At 37.9% G+C, this 24254-nt stretch overlaps 1 protein-coding gene across 5 annotated transcripts in view; it reads left to right on the top strand.

Moving 5' to 3' along the window:
• Window positions 1–754: 754 nt before the first annotated feature.
• htr1fa (5-hydroxytryptamine (serotonin) receptor 1Fa) overlaps window positions 755–24254 on the top strand; it is a 31774-nt gene continuing 8274 nt past the window's right edge. For 2 of the 5 annotated variants that reach the window (XM_078795222.1, XM_078795220.1), the window contains exons 1-2: window positions 756–1062; window positions 17512–17652. The gene's annotated coding sequence lies outside the window, so the exon portion shown is untranslated. Of the gene's footprint in view, window positions 1063–17511; window positions 17653–24254 lie in introns of all 5 variants that reach the window. The other 3 variants (XM_058082658.2, XM_078795221.1, XM_058082656.2) reach the window with 2 other exon arrangements.

Genomic DNA, 24254 nt, shown 5'->3' with positions numbered 1-24254 from the left:
TGGGTTTTCTCCCACATTCCAAAAACATGCTAGGTTAATAGGCGACTCCAAATTGTCCATAGGGATGAATGTGAGTGTGAATGGTTGTTTGTCTATATGTGCCCTGTGATTGGCTGGCCGCCAGTCCAGGGTGTACCCCGCCTCTCTCTCTCTCGCCCGAACACAGCTGGGATAGGCTCCAGCACCCCCCGCAACCCTCGTGAGGATAAGTGATAGAAAATGAATGTATCTTGCACTCATGTAGCCACGGAAGCAGAATGATAACAGGTTCTCCTCCCATTCTGTGTGGAAGTGGTAATTTTTTTTTTACTTCTAATTTGTCAGTTTTTTTCCCCATTCCATTTGAAACCCTTTCATGAGTTTAGAAGGAATAAATTCAAGGCTAACTGGTTAGCTCACTAGCTCAAGTTCCCGATGACTAATAGGAGTGTAATGGCGAGGATAATTTCTACAAGGCTCTAATAATGTTAGAGTTCTACTTTAGGTTCTACAAAACATATGAAGTTGTATGAAACATTTTTTTCACTTTTGAAATTCATAAAAGCATAAAAGAAAAAAATGGTTGGCGACAGAGAAGAGTAGTTTCAGGTCTTTGGAAAGTCACCGGCATTGGAAATCATTTCAAACCTGACTGGAGGGTGCACATGTTAATTCCACCACCCCCCCACCCCCACGAATGAGTTAGAAGGTCACGGTGAAGCACGCAGACTCCACATTAGACCTTTTTTATCGCTGCTAAAAGACTCACTTATTCAATTTGGTATTTCACAAGGAGGCTGCTACGGACGCGCTTATCTGCTTTATTAGCGCTGCTGACAGGAGGGGCTGATAAGGCGGCTTTCTGCCTTGTCTTCACACCTCCTCCGTGCACGGCCACGCGTTTCGGCGCGGCCAGGGAAGCGCGCTCACGTCGGCGCGTCCACCTTTCTCCGTCGGCGCACACAAGGGTGGATGGGTGTCGGCGGCGTGGATGAGGCTAAGAGGTGCGTGTACGCACGCAAAAAAACATTCCAGGAATGCAATAATCTCCTCCGGATGACTGCGTTAACTCACCACCGCAGCGTAAGTTGATATTTTGCTCATTCGTTAATTAATTTGTGAAGTACAGTTTAAACACAATATTCAAGGAAATGACATTTATATATATTCTCAATTTGATCTCTAATCATTGCACGTTTTTTTTAATTAAATTAGAATTCAATGCAATTTCCATGCAATTAATTCTATAAAGACTCATGAATATTTACAATCTTCTCCGCATTCACTTCCTGATTTTATTTAAATGTGAGCAAATGCGCCCTGAGGGTGCAGGAAGAAAGAAAAAAAAAAGCGTAAAACTAATTTGCCTACTGATGATGAGACATGATCATCGCATCACTTTCACCCACATGCTTTCCAAAGCTGCCCCCCCCCCTCTCAGAGGACAACACACGCAAATAAGAAGCTTTCTTATGATTATTATTATTATTATAATAAGTCATGACAAAAGCTGTGCTGCAATGGTTGCATGTTGGCTTGCCTCTCATGTCCAGCATGGGAGCTCCATGCATCCCAGAATGTGATGACTTATGTGGAGAAGTGTGAGTGGGCTTTTATGAAGGGGGGGGGGGGGGGGGTCAACGTGAGGGGAGAGTGGGTGTTGCAGTGATCTATTCAGGATTCTTCAACCGCTGGATCTGGATAATGTGATGATATCGCTCTCGGGGATCAACTTCAGTGACTTGGAGGGAAAAGCCTCTAAAGCAAGGGGTGGGCAAACTACGGCCCCGGGGGCCACATGTGGCCGGCCAAGTGTTTGAATACGGCCCGCCCAATCTTTCCAAAGTATTTCATTTAAACTCAACATACAACCTGGCATCATGGCCTGAGCCAACCTTTTGATGGTTTTATCAATTTCGTTTTTTGACATGGTCTGTTGTTTACAAAGTGTTCCTGAAAAAAGGGACACAAGCACATAATAATATAATATTATTATTATTATTAGATTATTATAATTATTATTGGAACTACTATGATTATTATAATTATTAATGCTAATTATTATATTAATTATATATAATATTATTGTTATATTTGCATATTTTACATAATAATAATATAATAATTATTATTTTACTTTTATTGTAATTATTATAATATTTTATTATTTTTAAAATATTTAAATATAAATATAAAATAATAAATAATAATAGATTGCATGACAATTTTATAGATACAATAATACCAGGTGGACTGTTACGTGTAAAATATATAGTCTCCCCCCCCCCCCCCGTAAATTTTGTCATATCATGCGGCCCGCAAGTCAAAAATTTTGCCCACCCCTGCTCTAAAGCAAGGGGTGGGCAAACTACGGCCCCGGGGCCACATGCGGCCCACCATGTGTTTGAATCCGGCCCGCCAGTTTGCTTTCAGAGCATTTCAACTTTTAACATGATGTCTTATTCAGTTAAAAAAAAAAACAAAAAAAAAAGTAAAATTAAATTTCATAGTTTGAGGGAAATTAGAACATATAGCTAATAGTATGACACTTGTATAAATAAAATTAGACTAATAATTCAAGGTGGACTGTTACAATTATAAGAGTAAAATAATGTGTGTGTGTGCAATTTTTTTGCCCACCCCTGCTCTAAAGGAATATCAGGATTACTGGTAATTCACCCTTACCCGGGTATGTTGCATTTTAGTTCAGTCGGAATATACGCTTCAGTACACAGAGCACATGAATTATGCACAATGCAGTAATAAAACATTAAATACAAAATCAAATGAAGATAGAATAAAAAAGACACTTTGGAGTTATTACTGTCACTTTCATAGGAGCAGATCCTTCAACATGTTCAAGGATGCTATCAGTTATGTACAGGGTTTTGGGATTCCCCACTGTACTGTGTGACCGTGAGTGTTTGCATGCAAAGGACAGCTGAGTTTGCTAATATTGTTTCGGCGTCACTATTACATAAGACGATACATAAGAGTGTACACATCAAGCTAAATGAACACTTCAGTCAGTCACACTGTACACACAACACACAAGGACATAAAGTGCAGTAGTAAAGCACTCAAAACAAGAGTTAAATGAGGAGCGAACAAAAAAAAGTTATTATTTCCGCTTTCATAGGTGCAGATCCTTTAACATACTCAAGGATCTTATAGCAACCTGGCAATATTATTACTGCATAGTAGTATTTCCATTGGGGGCTGCACGGCGGTAGAGTGGTTAGCGCGCAGACCTCACAGCTAGGACACCAGGGTTCAATTCCACCAAACCGGAGTTACTATAATAGAATCAAATGTCAAAAATATATATATACATAATATATACATAATAATATATATATATATACCTTTTGTTGTGTTCTTCATTGTAGGTTTTATGCTTTCTTTGTAGCACTTTGAGATTTCCGTAATGTAAAGTGCAATATAAAAAAAAATATTTATTATTATAGAATCAAATGGTGGATGTAGCCAACCGATATTGACCTGCAAGAATCCATCAGGTTCCGTTTAGTGAAAATATACCTGTCAATCATCTGCTGCATCTGTTTGTTTAGCAATACAGATGCATTAATGAGTGTAAATAAGATTTCTATGAATTCGCATTAGGTTGCCAACATTACATAATTAAATATGACAGCTGTACTGCAGTGTGTTTTAAACCCTGGCTAGCTGCAGGATATGTATCATAATCAGTATCCGCTCTGAAATATTATTTGATGTTTTGGTAATGGCGCAGACAATCAAAGCAATGCCTTGCATCGTGCCTGAGTCAATGAAACTTTCACAGTGTTTTTTTTCCCAGACTGCTGAAATGTGAAATGTGGTCGGCTTCACGGTCCCTTTTTCTGTATTTCCCTGCTTGACCAACTTTTATTGCTAAGGCAACATTTTTATTGCAGAAGGGAGTCAAAGCCGGGCAGAAAAATCATGCACAATTAAGTGATGAGCGGCGACAGCGGAGACAGACCAAGGACACAGATCAGTGCGGCGTCGTGCAGCACTCTTTCAAGTGTGCTTTTTTTTTTTTTTTTTACGCTGAGCAACCACACAGATTCTGCAGCTCGGTCTACATTCTTAAACAAATGACACAGCGGAGGTGCCGACGTCCGCCAAGTTATGCACAAATTACTTAGTTTATGACTTCAATAGTTATGCCCATTATGCTTCATCTTTTATTTATGTTTATATATTTTCTTGTTTTCTCCTTCGGTCCATTAAAGTCCATATACTGGAAGATCACTTTGGGACTGTCAGCGTGTTGGAAAGAGGATACTTCTTGATGCATTTCATGCATTTAGAATATCCCAACACCTCTATAGATTAGAAAGGGATAGGGTTAGAATTAGGGTTAGGGCAGGGGCATCCAAAGTGTGGTCCGCGGGCCATTTGCGGCCTTTGGCTGTTTTTTATTGGCCTGGAGCACATTGCAGAAATCCAATTAAACTAGAAAAGTAATAAAAAAGAGCAACGATGGACACTAAATCTTTGTAATATTATGTAATTTTAATTAATTAATTAATTAATTTTAATTTTATTTATTAAAAAAAACAAAAAAAACTGTAAAATTAAATTTCATAGTTTGAGGGAAATTAGAACATATAGCTAATAGTATGACACTTGTATAAAGAAATTGTAAATAAATTTGTAATATTATGTAATTTTAAAAGCCGAAAGTTGAAATAGTCAAGGAAATTATTTACTAAAATTAATATATATATATGTATATATTAGGGCTGCCAAAGTTAACACATTAAAATGTCATGTAATTATCGTTGTAGTTACGCATGGAATCGTTTACCACAAAGAGATTTCCCCTACTTATTATAGATAAAAACTTATTTTACCTGTAATTAAATGTGATTAATTCTGAGTTAACTGTTGCGCCAAAAATGCGATTAATCACGATCAAATCTTTTAATCAATTGACAGCCCCAATTTATATTAATATATGTATTAATATATGTATCTATATATATTTTTTTTGTTTGTTTGTTTTGTTTTGGGGCGGCACGGCGGTCGAGTGGTTAGCGTGCAGACCTCACAGCTAGGAGACCAGGGTTCAATTCCACCCTCGGCCATCTCTGTGTGGAGTTTGCATGTTCTCCCCGTGCATGCGTGGGTTTTCTCCGGGTACTCCGGTTTCCTCCCACATTCCAAAAACATGCTAGGTTAATTGCCGACTCGAAATTGTCCATAGGTATGATTGTGAGTGTGAATGGTTGTTTGTCTATATGTGCCCTGTGAGAACAGTGGAATGTTTTATCAGAGCTTTTATTGTAGAAAATCGGAACTAAAGCACTGAAAAAGTTTGTATATTTTTTTGTTTTTAATAAATGCGTTTTTTTTTTTTTTTTTGGAAAACCTGATGTGGCCCAGCCTTGCCCAGACCCTAGCTCCAGTGGCCCCCAAGTAAATTGAGTTTGAGACCCCTGACTTACAGTAAGTTCAATGTACAGCTTCCCAATGTGAGACCTTGAGTCTACCCCCCCCCCCCAGCAACAGTACATTACATCCACAGCCAATAGAAGCTGTGTTTGTCCCTGGGTGCGAGACACTGCAAATGTGTCAGGTACGGCGGGGGGGTTCTGACACATCGGCGGTCAAAGTACATCCACTTCCAAGCGGAAGCTGCAAATGCCCTATTAAACGTGTCGTGCCACGTACCCGAGTGACAACATCAGCCTCCGTGTCGTACATCCCGGCAGACAAGTGCGACTTCTATGGAGTGGAGTGAAAATTGCTCACTGGCATCTGCGGTGTGTGGGAATGCAAGTGAGCGTGTGCAAGTGCGGTAGTCTAGTGAAGGAAGCAGCACTAATATGTACCCAAACCCTTGTGGGTACATTTATACCACACATACTACATTTTTCAGTGTGCTGTACCATTACCATATTTACCCCGACGACAAAAACGACCACGCCTACAAAACAATCTTGCTTTTTCATTATCTGGGCGGATAGAACTGATAAAGACTGATTTTTGTCTCTATGTCATGGCTACATCTGTCCATGTCACTGGTACGGTACTATTTGTGCATGATAGGAAGTCCTGTGGCCGGCTCCCAACAGACTCCACCAAACCCCCGAAGACAGCCGTCGATGCGGCCAGTGAACCACTCCCAGCCAAGGTTTTTGCTTCTGGGTCACCTCGATCTATTATGTTTTCTCAATCTATCTGTGTGTCTATTTGGTTAAGGACAAGGATCTCAAGGATCTCAGGGTTTCGCTCACATGTGAGGGATGGCTTTGACAGGTGATTTGGTGCAACGTCTGTAGTAATGATCCATAGAAAGAGATCTCAATTTACTGGCGATCCGGGTTCCCACCCTCACCCGTGGTCATGAGTTTGGGGTAGTGCCCAAAAGAGCAAGAGAATAGTCTTTAATCGCATATCTCGAGTCAAGACGTGCAAGTCCAAGTCAGGTCTCAACTCATGACAAGACAGATCAAGTCAAGTCGGAAATCATTGGCTGAAATGTTGGAGTCCTTACAAACCATGACCTTGTTATTTGTGAATGCAAATGAAATGATCATCAGTAAGACATCCCATTGGTCATCGCTGCCGATCTGGCCGGTTTTGTTATAAACTGTCCTGATTGGACGTGAATAGATGACATACAGCCGTCTCGTTAGTTGATACTGGACTGAAAATCTCAAGTATTTTCATGTCCATTCCCAGTCAACCCAAGTTGAAGTTGCAAGTCTTTAACGATATTGTCAAGTCAAGTCCAAAGCCATCACAATTGTGACTGGAGTTTTGACCTCCGATGGCTGGACTCACCCTAACAGATAGGGTACCGATTCAAGTAAAGAACGCAAATATTGGCCGGCCGATGTATCGGTCGATCCTTAATTCTCATTACAAGAGCGCAAGATGCATTCAGGGACACTGTGAAACATCACAACAACAGCTTTATTAAATTTGTATGTGTGGTCTTTGATGATGTTGTCAAGTCAAGTCCAAAGCCATCACATTGTGACTGGAGTTTTGACCTCCGATGGCTGGACTCACCCTAACAGATCTCGGAACGGAACTCGGTCAACTGGGAGAAGAACAAGTTGAGGTGTCCTGGGTGTCTGATCCGGATATCCTTCTTTTTTGTTAGTGGTTTATCGGAAAAATAGGTTCACAAGCTGACTCTTGACAATGTTGACAAGATGGGTTTAAGCTCAGGGCTTTCAAGTTCTTGCTGGAACACAGTAGGGCCTCCCCAAAACCGTTTTGGCTGTCTAATCAAATTCAGAAGGAACGGATGGTATCTGGTGTTTGCCCATATAGTACACAACATATTGGGGTGATTAGCACCATATGATGCATCAGAAGTTTAAACCCTGCGTTCAGTCATCAGTCATCAGTCGCAGGCCCAAAATAGACCAAATGTTTGAACGCTGAGCGATGAATTTAGACTCTATAATGTTGGTGTTTAATTTTAGCAGCTCAGGTGACTCTAACGTTGCTAAGTGTTTGAAAAACACATTACATTGTGCAACGCTTGTACATTACTCATCACATGAGGATTTTCAGTGACCCCCGCGACTCATTGTCGCTACTTTCAAAGCTGTTCACCTCGTGTGTAGGAGGCTTGCATATACAGTACATATACACCGTATATGGTAAATATATATGTGTGTGTGTTTGTACGGACTTCTTTTAGCATGTACTTTATACCTCTAATTGATGCACAAGAGGGTCTCACGCATGAATAATAGCGATCTTAAATAAAAAAGCATTGTTTCTTTCAGACATTTACATCCGTAGTATCTGCTTGTTGGTTAGATGGAAGCATTGGCTTCCTCGGTGATAATTGGAAGGCAAGATCACGATCAATCCTGCACAGCGTTACGGACTCTCAGGCACGGCAGGTGGCCAAATAATAATACGGTGCCAGGTCGGTAGGGCACTACGCTAAGAGGCCAGCAGCTTTGCCGGAAGACACAGCAGGTGGTGAGGCTTTCCGCAGCTTTGAAAAGTCACATACTGCTTTACATAATATGATTAAATCAATCAGTTTATCTTAACGTTATCAGTGCGACTCCTGGGGTTAGTGACCAAGGCATTGTACGTACAGTAGCAGGGATTACGCTCTACTAGGACCAAAATCCCCAAGTAAATGCTCATAAAAATTTGGTAAATGCAGAAAGAATTGCCTCACAGTACAAAACTATAACTGTCATTTTCTCAAAATGCTTCAATCTAAAAGCTCCAGTTGAATGAGTGCCCAATTACTCAACAAACACCATAAATATACCGCATCAGACTACAAAGCCTACCCAGTTGCAAGAAAATAAGGTGGATAAGTGATGGAAAACCAGACGTATCTGCATTATTTTACAACAAATTCATGTTCATACGCTACGCAGAGCAGCAAAATGATGAAGGATGTATACCAGAATGTATTCCTAAAAACGCAGATAGACGCGTTAGAATAAAAATAATAAATAATAATGTGGAGAATAAATAGATGACATCAAATATGAACAATGTACAGCATAAACAGTAATTTGTACAAATAATTTAAATAATTTAGATTATTTTAAATTATTTATTTTAGATTAATTTAAATAATTTAAATAATTTAGATATGATAGATTCTCTTGCTCTTAATTTAGATTATTTTAAATAATTTTTTTAGATTAATTTAAATAATTTAGATTATTTTAAATTATTTATTTTAGATTAATTTAAATAATTTAAATAATTTAGATATGATAGATTCTCTTGCTCTTAATTTAGATTATTTTAAATTATTTATTTTAGATTAATTTAAATAATTTAAATAATTTAGATTATTTGTACACATTACTGTTTACGCTGTACATTGTTCATATTCATTCATTCATTCATTCATTTTCTACCGCTTTTCCTCACGAGGGTCGCGGGGGGTGCTGGAGCCTATCCCAGCTGTCTTTGGGCGAGAGGCGGGGTACACCCTGGACTGGTCGCCAGCCCATCACAGTTGTTCATATTTGATGTCATCTATTTATTCTCCACATTATTATTTATTATTTTTATTCTAACATGTCTATCTGTGTTTTTAGGAATACATTCTAAATTCTAAATTATTTACATTATTTAAATTATTTAAATTATTTAAATTATTTAAATTATTTAAATTATTTAAAATAATCTAAATTAAGAGCAAGAGAATCCATCGCATCTAAATTATTTAAATTATTTAAATTAATCTAAAATAAATAATTTTAAATAATCTAAATTATTTAAATTATTTGTACAAATTACTGTTTACGCTGTACATTGTTCATATCTGATGTCATCTATTTATTCTCCACATTATTATTTATTATTTATTCTTACACGGGAGCCAGGCCAAGTAGAAGAAGTAGTTTTTGCACAAATAAATTTGAAAGTTTAACCTTTGCAAGTGAACCTCATTTGACTTTCGCTAATATTTTCAAGGGCTGCACGGCGGTCGAGTGGTTAGCTTACCCCCGGCCATCTCTGTGTGGAGTTTGCATTTTCTCCCTGTGCATGCGTGTGTTTTCTCCGGGTACTCCGGTTTCCTCCCACATTCCAAAAACTTGATCTTCTGGACCAAACATTTTGGGGGTTTTGGGACCCCCACAGTAGGAAATTATATTGTGGAATTAATCTTTCAGGGCGGCATGGCGGTCGAGTGGTTAGTGCGCAGACCTCAGCTAGTTTAGAGCTAGAGTTTGCATGTTCTCCCCGTGCATGCGTGGGTTTTCTCCGGGTACTCCGGTTTCCTCCCACATTCCAAAAACATGCTAGCTTAATTAGCCACTCCAAATTGTCCATAGGTATGAATGTGAGTGTGAATGGTTGTTTGTCTATATGTGCCCTGTGATTGGCTGTCCAGGGTGTACCCCGCCTCTCACCCGAAGACACCTGGGATAGGCTCCAGCACCCTCCGTGACCCTTGTGAGGAAAAGCGGTAGAAAATGAATGAATGAAAGTTCCAACTTCCACCTCAACTGGACTGACATCCCAGTCTAGGTTGGTAACCACCTGTATGTCCCATTTAGTACATGAAAGTATTACAATACTTTCTAACTAAATAATGATTTGTGACCATGTGTATAAGACCGCCACAGATGGAAGTCCTCCGACGCTCTTCTAGAGTGGCTCCCACATAAGCCTGGTGCTTTAGTGTAGGCTCCAGCCTCCACTCTGACCTGTTATCGTGGTATACAAATGCATGAATGAGAATGTCATGGAAATATCAATTCACTCCTCTGTGTCCCTTTTGATTTTGCGTCCTTTGACCAGTTTTTGCTTAATTTGTGGCCGCAAACTACAAAAGTGTCGAAAATGACCTTGGTGGGGGTAATGAATTGCTTTTTTTTTTTTTTTTTGAAAGGAGAGTGATTCAGCTTTGCAGGATCTTCTACAAGCGTGTCATACAAATTATTTTCATTGGTGGCAAATCGAGTCAATAACATCAGTCATCTTGGGCTTTACAGTCACTTAGTGGAGGTGATCTGACTCACCAGGTCAACACACTTACCAAACACACGATTATGAATGCTTCTGGACAGTATGATGCATATGGGGGGGGGGGGGGGGTTAGCTTATGCCTCCTAATGTGACCGTATCGGCATTACCTTAGATCAGGGGTCTCAAACACGCGGCCCGCGGGCCCCCGCGTTGATATGAAAGTTTAATGTTAGTTTGATATGGATGCTGTTTGGTATCATGTACCCAGAAAAAATCGTCACGTTTGATTAATGTCCATGTTAAAGGTTAAATAACTGTTAATAGTTATCCTCCCTATCCGTGTGGAAGTGGTACGTTTTTGGCTATTTAAGTTGAAAGGAAATAACTTGAAGGCTACCGTTTAGGTCGCGAGCTCTCTAGTTTGCGAGTTAGCATGTGTCTCAAGACCCTGCAGTTGCGCAATATGTTGTAAATTTAAAAAAAGTATAAATGTGATTATAGTCGTGTTTTGTCATGTCTACAGGGCTCTAATAATGCTTTGTTCATTTTAATCTGAAAAAAATAATTTGTCTACCCACCAACTATATGTGGTTTCTTAAGTTTTTATTATTTGCCGTTTTATTATTATTATTATTATATTTATTTATTTATTACTGATTGATTGATTTTCTTTATACTTGATTTGTTTATTTATTTTTCATCTTATTTTGTTTAGAAAAATAAAAAGTAAGATATTTGAGAACCAAAGCGAAGTTTAAAAAAAATATATTTTTAATAAATGCGTTTTTTTTTTTTGTTTTTTTTTTGGAAAACCTGATGCGGCCCAGTCTCACCCAGACCCGAGCTCCAGTGGCCCCCAAGTAAATTGAGTTTGAGACCCCTGCCTTACACAATCTCACCAAGGTGAAACTTGGAACTAATTCCACATGAGTTTGTTGCTGTGTGGAGCTTTATTGGCAGAAAAAAAAATGCAAATTTCCCCACTGAGGGACGAATAAAGGCATATCTTATCTTATAAAAAAAAAATACAATACCGATATGGACCAGCTGCACGGTAGTCTAGTGGTTAGCATGTGGCCACACAGTCAAGAGATCTGGAAGATCTGGGATTAAATCTCCATTGGGCATCTCTGTGTGGAGTTTGCATGTCCTCATGCGTGGGTTTTCTTCAGATTGTTGCATATTCCAAAAATATGCATGCTAGGTTAATAAGCGACTCTAAATTGCTCATAGATATATGAATGTTGCCCTGCAATTAGCTTGCCCAAAAAGCTATCTGGGATAGTCTCCAGCATACCTAATGAGGAAATTCTGCATTGAAAATGAATTAATAATATCAACCAATATCTCATTTTTATGCCAATAAGTTGCACCCATTAAAAAAAAATACTTTCATTACATAGGCTTACTGTTTATGTTGCTTGTTAAAAGCTTTTTGATGGCAAGAAACATTCTGCTATGCCGTGACACAATTATGTCCTGCCATTCAAAACAGAATCAAAACACATTGAGGAACTAAAAGGAAATAAAAAATAGCATAACCGTGGATGAAAGCGGTGATGATCATGGATGGAAAACTGTACTAATACAAAGGAAACGTGACCCCTGCATGACTCAGTGCTCATAAGCAGCCTCCCCTGCCTGTTAAAAAGCACAACATCAATGTTCTTTTATGCATTCCAAATTGCACCTTTTGCTTTACGGTGATGATTCTTTTTTTTTTTTTTTCTTCTTTTTAATTCAAGCCAAACCTGCATAAATTAGTGATAGATTCCCAAGGGACTATGTGGAAGTGTCCTTGAGCAAGATGCAGAAACCTAACCAATTATGGTTGGCACATTCTATGGCAGCTTCCTCCAGCCGTGCAACCGTGTATGTGAGTGTGTGCATGTGTTCACTGGTGTGTGTGTGTGTGTAAATGGTTAAATGACGGGGGATTGTGCAGCAATTCAATGTAATGACAAAAACTCAAATTAATATGCACCATTTGTAAGATCCTCACTGGTTCAGGCTGAATATTAAAAGCACACATTCAGGCAGTCAAAGGAGGGGAAAAAAAATATTGTGAACTGAGGCGCATCTCTGTGAATTAGAATATTATGGAAAAAGTGAATTTATTTTAGTAGTTTAATAGTTGTTTTTTTGAATTCTGCATACAGTACTGAATGTGGTGCTTTTCACACAAATTATTCACCAAGTGAATGTATGAAGAAAGCCTTGAAGGATCACTTACACACATGCACGGTACACATATAGCTGAATAATAAACAATACACATAGCAACGCCTGATCAATTCATGTCATTTTCAGACTTCAATTTAATAAAAATATTTAAACCTAGCATGTTTTTGGAATGTGGGAGGAAACCGGAGTACCCGGAGAAAACCCACGCATGCACGGGGAGAACATGCAAACTCCACACAGAGATGGCCGAGGGTGGAATTGAACCCTGGTCTCCTAGCTGTGAGGTCTGCGTGCTAATCACTCGTCCGCCGTGCCGCCAATTTAAGTTTTTTTTAAATTTTAATTTAATAACATTTTTAATTTGTATTTTTTTTTATTTTTTAATCAAGTTAATCACATGTCTACTCCATGATTAATCATCATTAATCACAAGCTTTTTTTGATCATCTGTCCATCCATCCATCCATCTATCTTTGGCCAGCTTGCCCAATTTTGTTGCCTTTTCATTTCCATGCATTTTCTATAATGGGCCACCTGTAGCTATCTACGTATATGAGGTTCTAGTCTTTGTTGATAAGTCCGAGCCAGTAGTCCGCCAATGTAGCCTGATGACCACGGCTGGAGCACACGTTGTTAGCGTCCTTGCTAACCATAGCAAAGATATGCTTTGCCCAAAGGTGGTACTTCAGACTCGTTGTGCTTCGAGTACGTACACAAAACTTTGGTTTCATCCGGACTTGCATTAGGTAGCTTTCACCTTTCAACTCGAGGAACGTAAACATCTGTGTAGGACAGGGGTCGGCAACCTTTTCCATCAAAAGAGACATTTTGCCTCGCCACGGGCTTTGAGCGCACAGCGACAACGCTGTTCATGTTATAACACATTGTTGCTATGCTAACCGTAAGTTACACAGTTTGACTTTGGTAATGGTAATGGTTTTATTTCATTTGAACATGCATCAGATTACAATTGAATGCATCACATAATCAGTTCACAGTTCCACATGTCCAAAAGGAGTAGGAAGAAGCAAAGCTTATTAAATCCTACCCCTCCATTTGGTACTTTTATAATCAGTAACAGTTACATTTGTTCACTTCCTGCTTTCCATAATACAGTTTAAGTTTTTTTTTTTTGTTTTTTGTTTTTTTTAATAATGTACCTCGTACCGAAGTACGAGGTGATATGACCATCCAATGACATAATGGGTACCATAGTAAGTGTCAATATAGTGATATACTATATAGCACATCATGACTGGTTCAAGACTCTTCATCCTTGTATTTAGCAAACATCAACTGCTTGTATTGTTTGCCAAATACAAGGATGAAGAGTCTTTACTGCTCAGTAACTTGAATCAGACTCAACCCAGCGGTCAGAACGCAGTCTAGATGCATTCACAGACTTGCAGTGAGTCGGATATTTCACATTCATTATGAAAATGAACATTTCTCCCACTTTAGTGTTAAAAAAAAATCACACGCTCAGCAAAGAGAGGCTGAAATGTCACATCCGCATGCGGGCTCTGGAGCCGCGGGTTGCCGACCCCCTACAGTGTCATGTTGTGGTCAAGCTTAGTGATGTAGTGTTTTTTTTGTGTGCAAAGCTCAATACAAAAACAAGGTGTGCTCAGTTACTTCTCCAAGCTAGGACACGACCAAAACATGTGCATACTGTTAGTGAGCTTTATGCTAATGTTTGGATTGTTTTCATTGCATATTATCAGCAATGGGCAGTTTCTGTTGAGGCAAAGCTAGTCGTAAAGCTAAACAAAGGCTAACAAGCAGCTGGACGCGTACGATAACACCACTCATGTGTCCCGGTACCAATGACCACCCGAGCAATATATATGGAAAAATCAATTTCTTAATAATGCTTTTACAGCAGATCTAGTGACCAAAATATTGGAATTATTTATTTTGGGGCTTTTTCTATAACTTCACGCACTTGCAGTATTTGTTAAAATCGGATCTCAATGCAATCAAAGCTTGTGTATCTGGTCTCGGTGTAGATATTCCAACGGTTTTCCCACTTCCATTCCACATCAATATTCTTTTTATAGCCGTTTGTTGAAGTGATGTGGGTATTGTAGTTAGCCGCCAGCCAATCTTTTGCTTCAGATCAGAGAAACGAGAGGAAGTTAGAGGTTGCAAAATGTTGTCAAACACAGCCCGCAAATGTACCATTACATCCCCAAACACCCTGGAGCTATTTGGAAAAGCAGCGTTAAAGTTTTCCGAGCCACACATGCTGCTTCTTTTTTCTCAAGCGTTGCAAAAAGCTTGTGACGGCAAATGTTACTCTGTGAAAGATGGAATTTTAACTGGATATGAGAACTATTTTAAATTGCTATACTTACTTCCGAGTCAAGCAAGTTTACAAATTTGATACAGTATCAGCTCGAAAAATAGAGATGCTCAACATTCCACCGATATTCAACACAACACAACACAACTCATGTTGTGGAATGCTTCTTATATGGGATGCAGTACACACATAAACAATGTTTGGGCAAAATTTAACGACTGTGATAAGTGAATTTCAGTGAAATTGAATTCCTTATTTCTCAATGGAATATATAATGAATTCCACAATATAGGATTCATGTCAATAAATTCAATATTTTTGCAATTAGAGCTTCGAAAACCTGTAATTATGGGTTTAATTATTTATTATTAGAGCCCTCTAGACATGAAATAACACCCCTAGTCTCCTTCACGCTCTTATTCCATAATACAGTAGACATTCATTCATTCATTTTCTATCTTATCATCACAAGGGTCGCGGGGGTGCTGGAGCCTATCCCAGCTGTCTTTAGGCAAGAGATGCGGGGTACACCCTGGACTGGTTGCCAGCCAATCACAGGGCACATATAGACAAACAACCATTCACACTCACATTCATACCTATGGACAATTTGGAGTCGCTAATTAACCTAGCATGTTTTTGGAATGTGGGAGGAAACCGGAGTACCCGGAGAAAACCCACTCATGCACGGGGAGAACATGGAAAATCCACACAGAGATGGCCGAGGGTGGAATCGAACTCAGGTCTTCTAGCTGTGTGGCCTGCGTGCTAACCACTCGACCACCTAAAATATATTATTCATTCATTTTCTACCGCTTATCCTCATGAGAGTCGCGGGTGTGCTGGAGCCTATGCCAGCTGTCTTTAGGCGAGAGATGCGGGGTACACCCTGGACTGGTTGCCAGCCAATCACAGGGCATATATAGACAAACAACCATTCACACTCACATTCATACCTATGAACAATTTGGAGTCGTCCAATTAACCTAGCATGTTTTTGGAATGTGGGAGGAAACCGGAGTACCCGGAGAAAACCCACGCATGCACGGGGAGAACATGCAAACTCCACACAGAGATGTCCGAAGGTGGAATCGAACTCGGATCTCCTAGCTGTGAGGCCTGCTTGCTAACCACCCATCCGCCGTGCAGCCATAATAATAATTATCATCATCTAAAATCCAACTCTATGAGCATGTGCAGCACATACAGTGCATACTTACATACACACTAACCTGTAAATGTAAGAATGTCATTAAACAGACAAGCAGGTCAATGACAGTAATCTGTCATTGATCTCCAGTTCTGGCATGTGGGAGTACAAGCTTTAATTAACTACTAGCCAAGCTGTTATGCAACAGAACACCCAGACTGACCGAGTGATCAATCACCTTCTTAGTGTTTCGGTTGCAATTGAACAAGACTCCGGATGAGAGGTTTTCACTTCAAATCATTTGCCTCATTGCCTTTATGTAGTTTGTGTACATTTTACATTACATGAGGTACCTCGAGTGGAACTATATGAAATGAGGCGGGGGGGGGGGGGTTATGCATCAGTACTGCTTTAATGAGATTTATGTGGTTTATAATAGCGATAAAATGAGGTGACTCCACTGGTTATTTAGGAATGTATTTGATATGGAGTATATACAGCAGGGGTCTCAAACACGCGGACACTAGTTTGAGGCCCTCGCCTTGATATGAAAGTTTAATGTGAGTGCGGCCCGCGCAAGTTTGATATGGATGCTGTATGGTATCATGTACCCAAAAAAAATGATTACGTTTGATTAATGTTCATGTTAAAGGTTAAATAACTGTTAATAGTTATCCTCCCTATCCGTGTGGAAGTGGTAAGTTTTTGGCTATTTAAGTTTAAAGGAAATAACTTGAAGGCTACCGTTTAGGTCGCTAGCTCTCTAGTTTGCGAGTTAGCATGTGTCTCAAGACCCTGCAGTTGCGCAATATGTTGTAAATAAAAAGAGTATAAATGTGACTATAGTCGTGTTTTGTCATGTCTACAGGGCTCTAATAATGCTTTGTTCATTTTAATCTGAAAAAAATAATTTGTCTACCCACCAACTATATGTGGTTTCTTAAGTTTTTATTATTTGCCATTTTAGTATTATTATTATATTTATTTATTTATTACTGATTGATTGATTTTCTTTATTCTTGATTTGTTTATTTATTTTTCATCGTATTTTGGGTAGAAAAATAAAAAGTAAGATATTTGACAACAGTGGAATGTTTTATCAGAGCTTTTCTTGTGGAAAATTGTAACCAAAGCAAAGTTTTTTTTTTTAATTTTATTTTAATAAATCCGTTTTTTTGTTTTTTTTGGAAAACCTGATGCGGCCCAGTCTCACCCAGACCCGAGCTCCAGTGGCCCGCAAGTAAATTGAGTTTGACACCCCTGATACAGTATTTTACTGTAGGTTTGGTATGGGCTACATACAGTACATGTTAATTATTGAAGTGTTGTGACACACTCAGCAATTTATTCTTTTCACAAGAGGGTGATGATTACCCCCATTACCTCTTGAGGGGTGAAGAACACTCCCAGCCACCTTGTCGTCATTCTTCCTACTCACTGACCTGCCTCCTCATTTCAGGCTCGACTGAATCACTTTAGGAGTGTCCTTGCACCTGCACAGTTGAACATTTTGCCACCAGCAGTTCTCGCTATCGGCATCATGCACATGTCAGGCATTAGTGGCGGAGATGCCCCCCGAGGACTGAATTGAGTGGAAAAGGTAAAGTTGTTTCCGAGCTCCCTAGATTCAAACAGGTAAATCATAACCAGCATGGATGACAACAAAATTGGATGGTTTTTTTTCATTAATTCATTTTTTACTGCTTATCCTCATGAGGGTCACGGGTTTGCTGGAGCCTATCCCAGCTGTCTTCGGGCGAGAGATGCGTGGTACATCCTACCCTACTAACAGTAAAATATGATGGTTGTAGTGTGATTGTCTGGGACTGTTTTGTCATCAAACGGAAAAAACACTGACGAACCTTTGGGAAAATACTATGTGGTCTGACGACACAAATGTTGAACTTTTTGGAAGATTTGTGTCCCATCATACCAACAGTAAAATATGGTGGTGGTAGTGTGATTGTCTGGGGCTGTTTTGTCATCAAAGGGATAAACCACTGATGAACCTTTGGGAAAATACTGTGTGGTCTGACGAGACAAATGTTGAACTTTTTGGAAGATGTGTGTCTCATCATACCAACAGTAAAATGTGGTGGTTGTAGTGTGATGGTCTCGGGCTGTTTTGTCATCAAAGGGAAAAACCACTGACGAACCTTTGGGAAAATACTCTGGTCTGCAAGACAAATGTTAACTTTTTGGAAGGTGTGCGTCCCATTGCTACCAACAGTAAAATATGATGGTGGTAGTGTGATGTCTTGGGCTGTTTTGTCATCAAAGGGAAAAACCACTGATGAACCTTTGGGAAAATACTCTGTGGTCTGATGAGACAAATGTTGAACTTTTTGGAAGATGTGTGTCCCATCATACCAACAGTAAAATGTGGTGGTGGTAGTGTGATGGTCTGGGGCTGTTTTGTCATCAAAGGGATAAACCACTGATGAACCTTTGGGAAAATACTCTGTGGTCTGATGAGACAAATGTTGAACTTTTTGGAAGATGTGTGTCCCATCATACCAACAGTAAAATATGGTGGTGGTAGTGTGATGGTCAGGGGCTGTTTTGTCATCAAAGAGAAAACCACTGACGAACCTTTGGGAAAATACTCTGGTCTGACGAGACAAATGTTGAACTTTTTGGAAGGTGTGCGTCCCATTACTACCAACAGTAAAATATGGTGGTGGTAGTGTGATTGTCTGGGGCTGTTCCCCATATTTTAATCACTGCTGTGATAAAGTAATCCCTCCCCACTTTGCGTTTCGAATTTCGCTGCTTCACTTTATCACATTTTTTAATATATGAATTAATACATCATGCTGTTTTGTGGTTCAATATGGCCTCTTATTAGTAAATAAATATTAATATTTAAAAAAAAACTCGACTTAATTTTAGCCTACATTAAGCAGTTTCAAGCATAAAAATGGCTAAATTAAGTAAAATACAAATACAACACATTCAGAAGATGGGTGAGACACACAAGCACCAGACTGAATGACTGAAACAATTGGCTTATATGACTTTTATGGAATGAACAGGCACAATAAACCTCAACAAAGGCCACTATTGCGGCTGGAACTCAACTCTCAACCTCCAGCATCACTTCCTGTCCGGGGCCCACTTTATGTCTTAAATGTCTTGTCTTGTTATAAATAATAATAAATAATGTTAAAAAAACACCTTAGAAAGTGGTAAACAGGTTGTTATGATTTAAGTATGAATATACTCCACTAATAAATCATGAAATTAGTCTTAGTCTTCTTAATTTATTTCAGACATGAATACTATGTTACATTGTTCTTTCTCACATATGCACTTACAATATCTATATATATATATATATATATATATATATACATACATATACATACACAAATATCTACATACATACATATATACATATATACACATACATGCATACACACAACACCTCATTACTACACATGTCTGAAAAGGAGCAGGAAGAAGCAAAGCTTATTAAATCCTACCCCTTCTCCACGCCATAGCAGTTACCAATTCAATAAGTTTTTTTTTTTTTTCACTTATAATGGTTGAGTCTAGAACCAATTGACTGTGATAAACAAGGGAATATTATACAATGAAAGTACATAAATAAGCAACCATAATTTACACTTATTTATGACACATTTATGTTGTTTTCAATATGTGGCCCATGCACAAAGTCTACCAATTAGTGCAATGCCATTTTTTCCCTGAAGTGCACCTACATTTTCTGGATTCGTGTTTTGCACATGTCCCACCAATCTTCAACACTGTGTGCTTTTTTTTTTTTTTTTTTTGCATAATTCTGCTCTCCAACTAACACACAAACCAGCCAGCGCTGGTAAAAAAAAAAAAAAAAAAAATACCTGCCACATTTGCCCCTTCCACGCTTGGCAAAGTATAAGTAGCGTTCCTTAAGGTTTGCTTTAAAGACAGAAGCAATTATACCCGCTTTAGAGTGCATAAGAACGCTGTATGACATTTTACACGTGTTTCAAGACGGGAAAATACATTCTGAAAGCTGTAATACTCCATGTTAAACAAAAGCTCTGAAAAAAAAAAAAAGGTAATCCTCCGGCTGCATAATCCCCAAGCTATAAATTATTGATAAGCAGTGGACTCAAGAAGCCTCCTACTGTCAAAGGATGTGTACAGGAGAGCTTAACTCCCTGCATGGCATATCTATATCATTTGCATATGTTGATGTTTGGGTTGGTTTTGCTGCTTGAGCTGGCAACAAATATTCACCACCAATAGGGAACAAGCGTGTTTTGCTTTTGCTTTTGCTTTGCTTACATAAAAATATGTATATGTGCATTGAAGGTCATTCTCTTAGCTTCTCAAGAGCCTATAAGAAAGATGGTCAGCTGTGACCTCAGTGTTAGTTTTTCTGTTCTATTTGACTATCTTCTGTGTTTTGTTACTTCTTTCATTACAAAGGAATTCAACCTTTTTAATCTCATGGTTGGTCTTGTTAGAATACAAAAAGGTGCCACAAGGTGTGGTACTTTCTTTGTAGAAAGTTGCTAAAGAGACATGATTAGAGTTGTTTATTATTATTATTATTATTATTATTATTATTATTATTATTATTATTATTATTATTATTATTATTATTATTATTTATGACTGGAGTTACTATTCTGTCCAGTGACCCTCTGTTTTCTCCAGGTACTCCGGTTCCCTCCCACATTCCAAAAAACATGCTAGGTTAATTGGCAAGTTCTTCATAGGTATGAATGTGAGTGTGAATGGTTGTTTGTCTAAATGTGCCCTGTGATTGGCTGGCCACCAGTCCAGGGTGTACCCATAACTGTAGTGAGCATAAGCGGTACAAGGTAACCAGGGCGTACGTTTACTACATTTTGATGTCAAGTAGGGGACCACAAATATTGGGGGGGGGGGGGGGGGGGCTCGCTTATGTCGGCAGTCTGTCGACGACAAACAACTCACCAAGTCCTGGTCTGCCATGTTCTTATTATAGATATATTTCTATCTATAATATTTATATTATAAATAGATAAAAGGTTGTCCAAACTTCTCTCACTGAGGGCCGCATACTGAAAAATGAAATGAAAATAAAATAAAATTTGTTGTACTTGCCAGTTATAAAAAATTAAAGAAAAAAATGCATCTCAGCTTTATGATATGGATGGTCATTATTATCATTGTTTTTTTTCATTATTATTTTCTTCTTATTTTTTTTTTAATTTTTTTCCTTTTTTGCATTTTCAAAGTATTTCAACTTTATTCTAGTAAATTTGTATTTTTATATATTACAATATATATTATAAATATAAAAAAATATATAATATTATATATTATAATATATAAAAATTTACCATATATATTATATTTATTATATATATATTATATATTATAAATCTCCTAATTATCACTTTATTCCCATAACATTTTGACTTTGTTTGCAAATTTTTTTCCTAAAATTACCACAATATTCTTTTTGTTTGTATCTCATAATATTAGTACTTATAAAAAAAATTATATAACTATAATATAACTATAACCACTCACATTCATACCTATGGACAATTTGGAGTCGCCAATTAACCTAGCATGTTTTTGGAATGTGGGAGGAAACCGGAGTACCCGGAGAAAACCCATGCATGCAAACGCCGCACCGAGATGCCCAAGCGGGGAATCGAACCCAGATCTTCACGATCTTCTGACCGTGTGGCCAAGCTAACTACTCATTCAACCAAAATCGTTTTGTTTGCGTTGACGTGTTATAGTAATGTCAACTTCTTCACTATGCTAAGCAGCGTGACCCAATGAGGACCTTCCATGGTGATGCGTAGGACCCAACGTTTTATAGCAGAAGAGGAGCTCTCTTGACTCATCTGCAAACTGAATTTTACCATCATTTTCCCCGCCAAAAAAGGCGTAGAGAGCTTTTTCAAGTCAGGACACCTCTAATACTTGAGAGGCGAGGAGAGATTTTAGCTGGTTACTGCGTAATATTCTTTATTTCCCATGCTACCCTGCAGAGGATCAGTGGCCTAGAAACCAGATTATGGATAGATGGCCTTCATTCCCACACAAAGTTTTCATTGCGTACGATACTGCACTGCATTTTGTCTGCTCATGCTACTCAGTAGTATATTCGTTCATGTGTCATGATACGCATGCTGGGTAGCTCTACCCAGCATGTCTTGCAGCATCATGTTAAATTCTGCTCATGGTTCCACTTTACTTAATCGCCTTACAAGGTGCCTTTTGCAATATATCATCACTCCAGTGTGAAACAGATATGGCAGACAAAGCCCGAGGAGTGCTACCGTGCCCTTTTATCGTCCTGACATTATTTATTTGCAGCTGTCTGGAGATGCAAATAAATGTCAGTCACAGCACAATTCTCCTTTCTACACATCCTCGCTATCCTGCACGTGTCCATTTGTTGCCGCTACCCTGCTGTTCTCCTAAGAGGACAGTGAGAAAAAGATTAAATGTCACAGAGATGACCCTTTTTTTTGATTAGTGTGCAACCTTTTTTGGTGAAAATGTGTGCAAGCAAGGCTGAGCTTTGATTCGTTTAATCTGCATACCCTTGGTTGTTTTTGTTGTTTTCCATGTTTATATTGAATCAAACCATCCATCGCTTGTTGACAACAGCTTGGCTTTAATTTGATTGGCTTTGCACCTATTTATGGATTTGATTACCCGTGTGTGGAGTTTGCATCAGACGACCTCTGGTAATTATTTTCAGGCAACTTGGTAATTGGAAACTAGGAATTAGGGTTGGATATTGTTTACATCACAGGTGTCAAACTCAAGGCCCTGGGGCCAAACCAGGCACGCTTTAACATTTTATGTAGCCAGCACAAATTTATGTTAAAATAATGCATATCATAAAGACACAAAACATAAACAGTATAGTTTTGCAATGATTTTACTATTTTTTGTTTTTGTTAATTATGACTACTTATTTGTTTTATTGTTAAATTGTATGTGTATAACAGGATATATACAGTATATATTATTACTTTTTTATGTTATTTTTCATTAAATATTGTGATTTCTTATTTTATTTTTTGAATTGTTTATTTATATTTATATTTATATTTATATTTATATTTATATTTATATTTATATTTATATTTATATTTATATTTATATTTATATTTATATTTATATTTATATTTATATTTATATTTATATTTATATTTATATTTATATTTATGGCTGTCAATCAAAATATTAAACTTTTTCTTTAATATTTTGAACAGCAGTACTAAAATTATTTTTGTAAATTTTTTCCCATAACACTATGATTTTATTCTCCTGAAGAAAATTCTCAATTCAATACTACTTTTTTCTTTTAATATTTAGACTTTTTACTTTCATAAAATTATATCTGTTTTTTTAATTTATCAACTTTGTTCTTGTAAATTTTTTTTCTCGTAATTATGACTTTATTCCCAATATATCCTAACTATTTTTCCCCCAACCAACAACAGTAATTTCTATTTCTATGTTAAAGGGGACCTATTTTTTGGCCCTTTTTATTGTCTTGTGAACTCCCCTGGAGCAGCTACACATGGTAACCCGAACAGAGAGCTTTCTAAATCTTCCAGAATCCGCACCTATTCCAGCTGTAGTTTCTTGAATTTCCAAAATGGGCCATTTAATTTTTATTTTTATTTTTATTTTTATTTTTATTTTTATTTTTATTTTTATTTTTATTTTTATTTTTATTTTTATTTTTATTTTTATTTTGTTCAGAGCTATCGCAAACTTCTTTCAGGGCTCGCTTGGCATCGTTTAACACATTAATACATACATACATTCTAACAACATTTACAGGCCAGATGAGTAGATAAAGAATAATAGGTCCCCTTTTAATAAATCACTCGAGTGGAGAATGCGTGGATCATTTATGTATGTATAAAACATAATGCACATTTATGAGTAATGCTTTAAAGTTTGAGAAGCAGCTATTTCACAGTTTAAAAAGATGCCAAAAAGGCTATTTCCCGACTGTGTGCTCACAACTGTGGCAGTTTTAAAATGCACTTCACACTCAAAAACAAAAAAGAAAAAACACTTTATCAAGTGTGTGAAAAGACAGTTGATTACGCCTCCTTGACTGTGAAATGATCTTAACATTTAAATGCTTTTCTGCAATAACATTCCAAAAATAATATTTGTTCAACTAGCCTGTGAAGGAAATGTATTTTTGTT

Source organism: Doryrhamphus excisus, linkage group LG12 (genome assembly GCF_037039965.1).
Source record: "Doryrhamphus excisus strain RoL-2023G ecotype Guam linkage group LG12, RoL_Dexc_Guam_v1.1, whole genome shotgun sequence".
NCBI classification, from domain to species: Eukaryota; Metazoa; Chordata; class Actinopteri; order Syngnathiformes; family Syngnathidae; genus Doryrhamphus; species Doryrhamphus excisus.
This window is presented reverse-complemented; position numbering and strand designations above follow the sequence as displayed.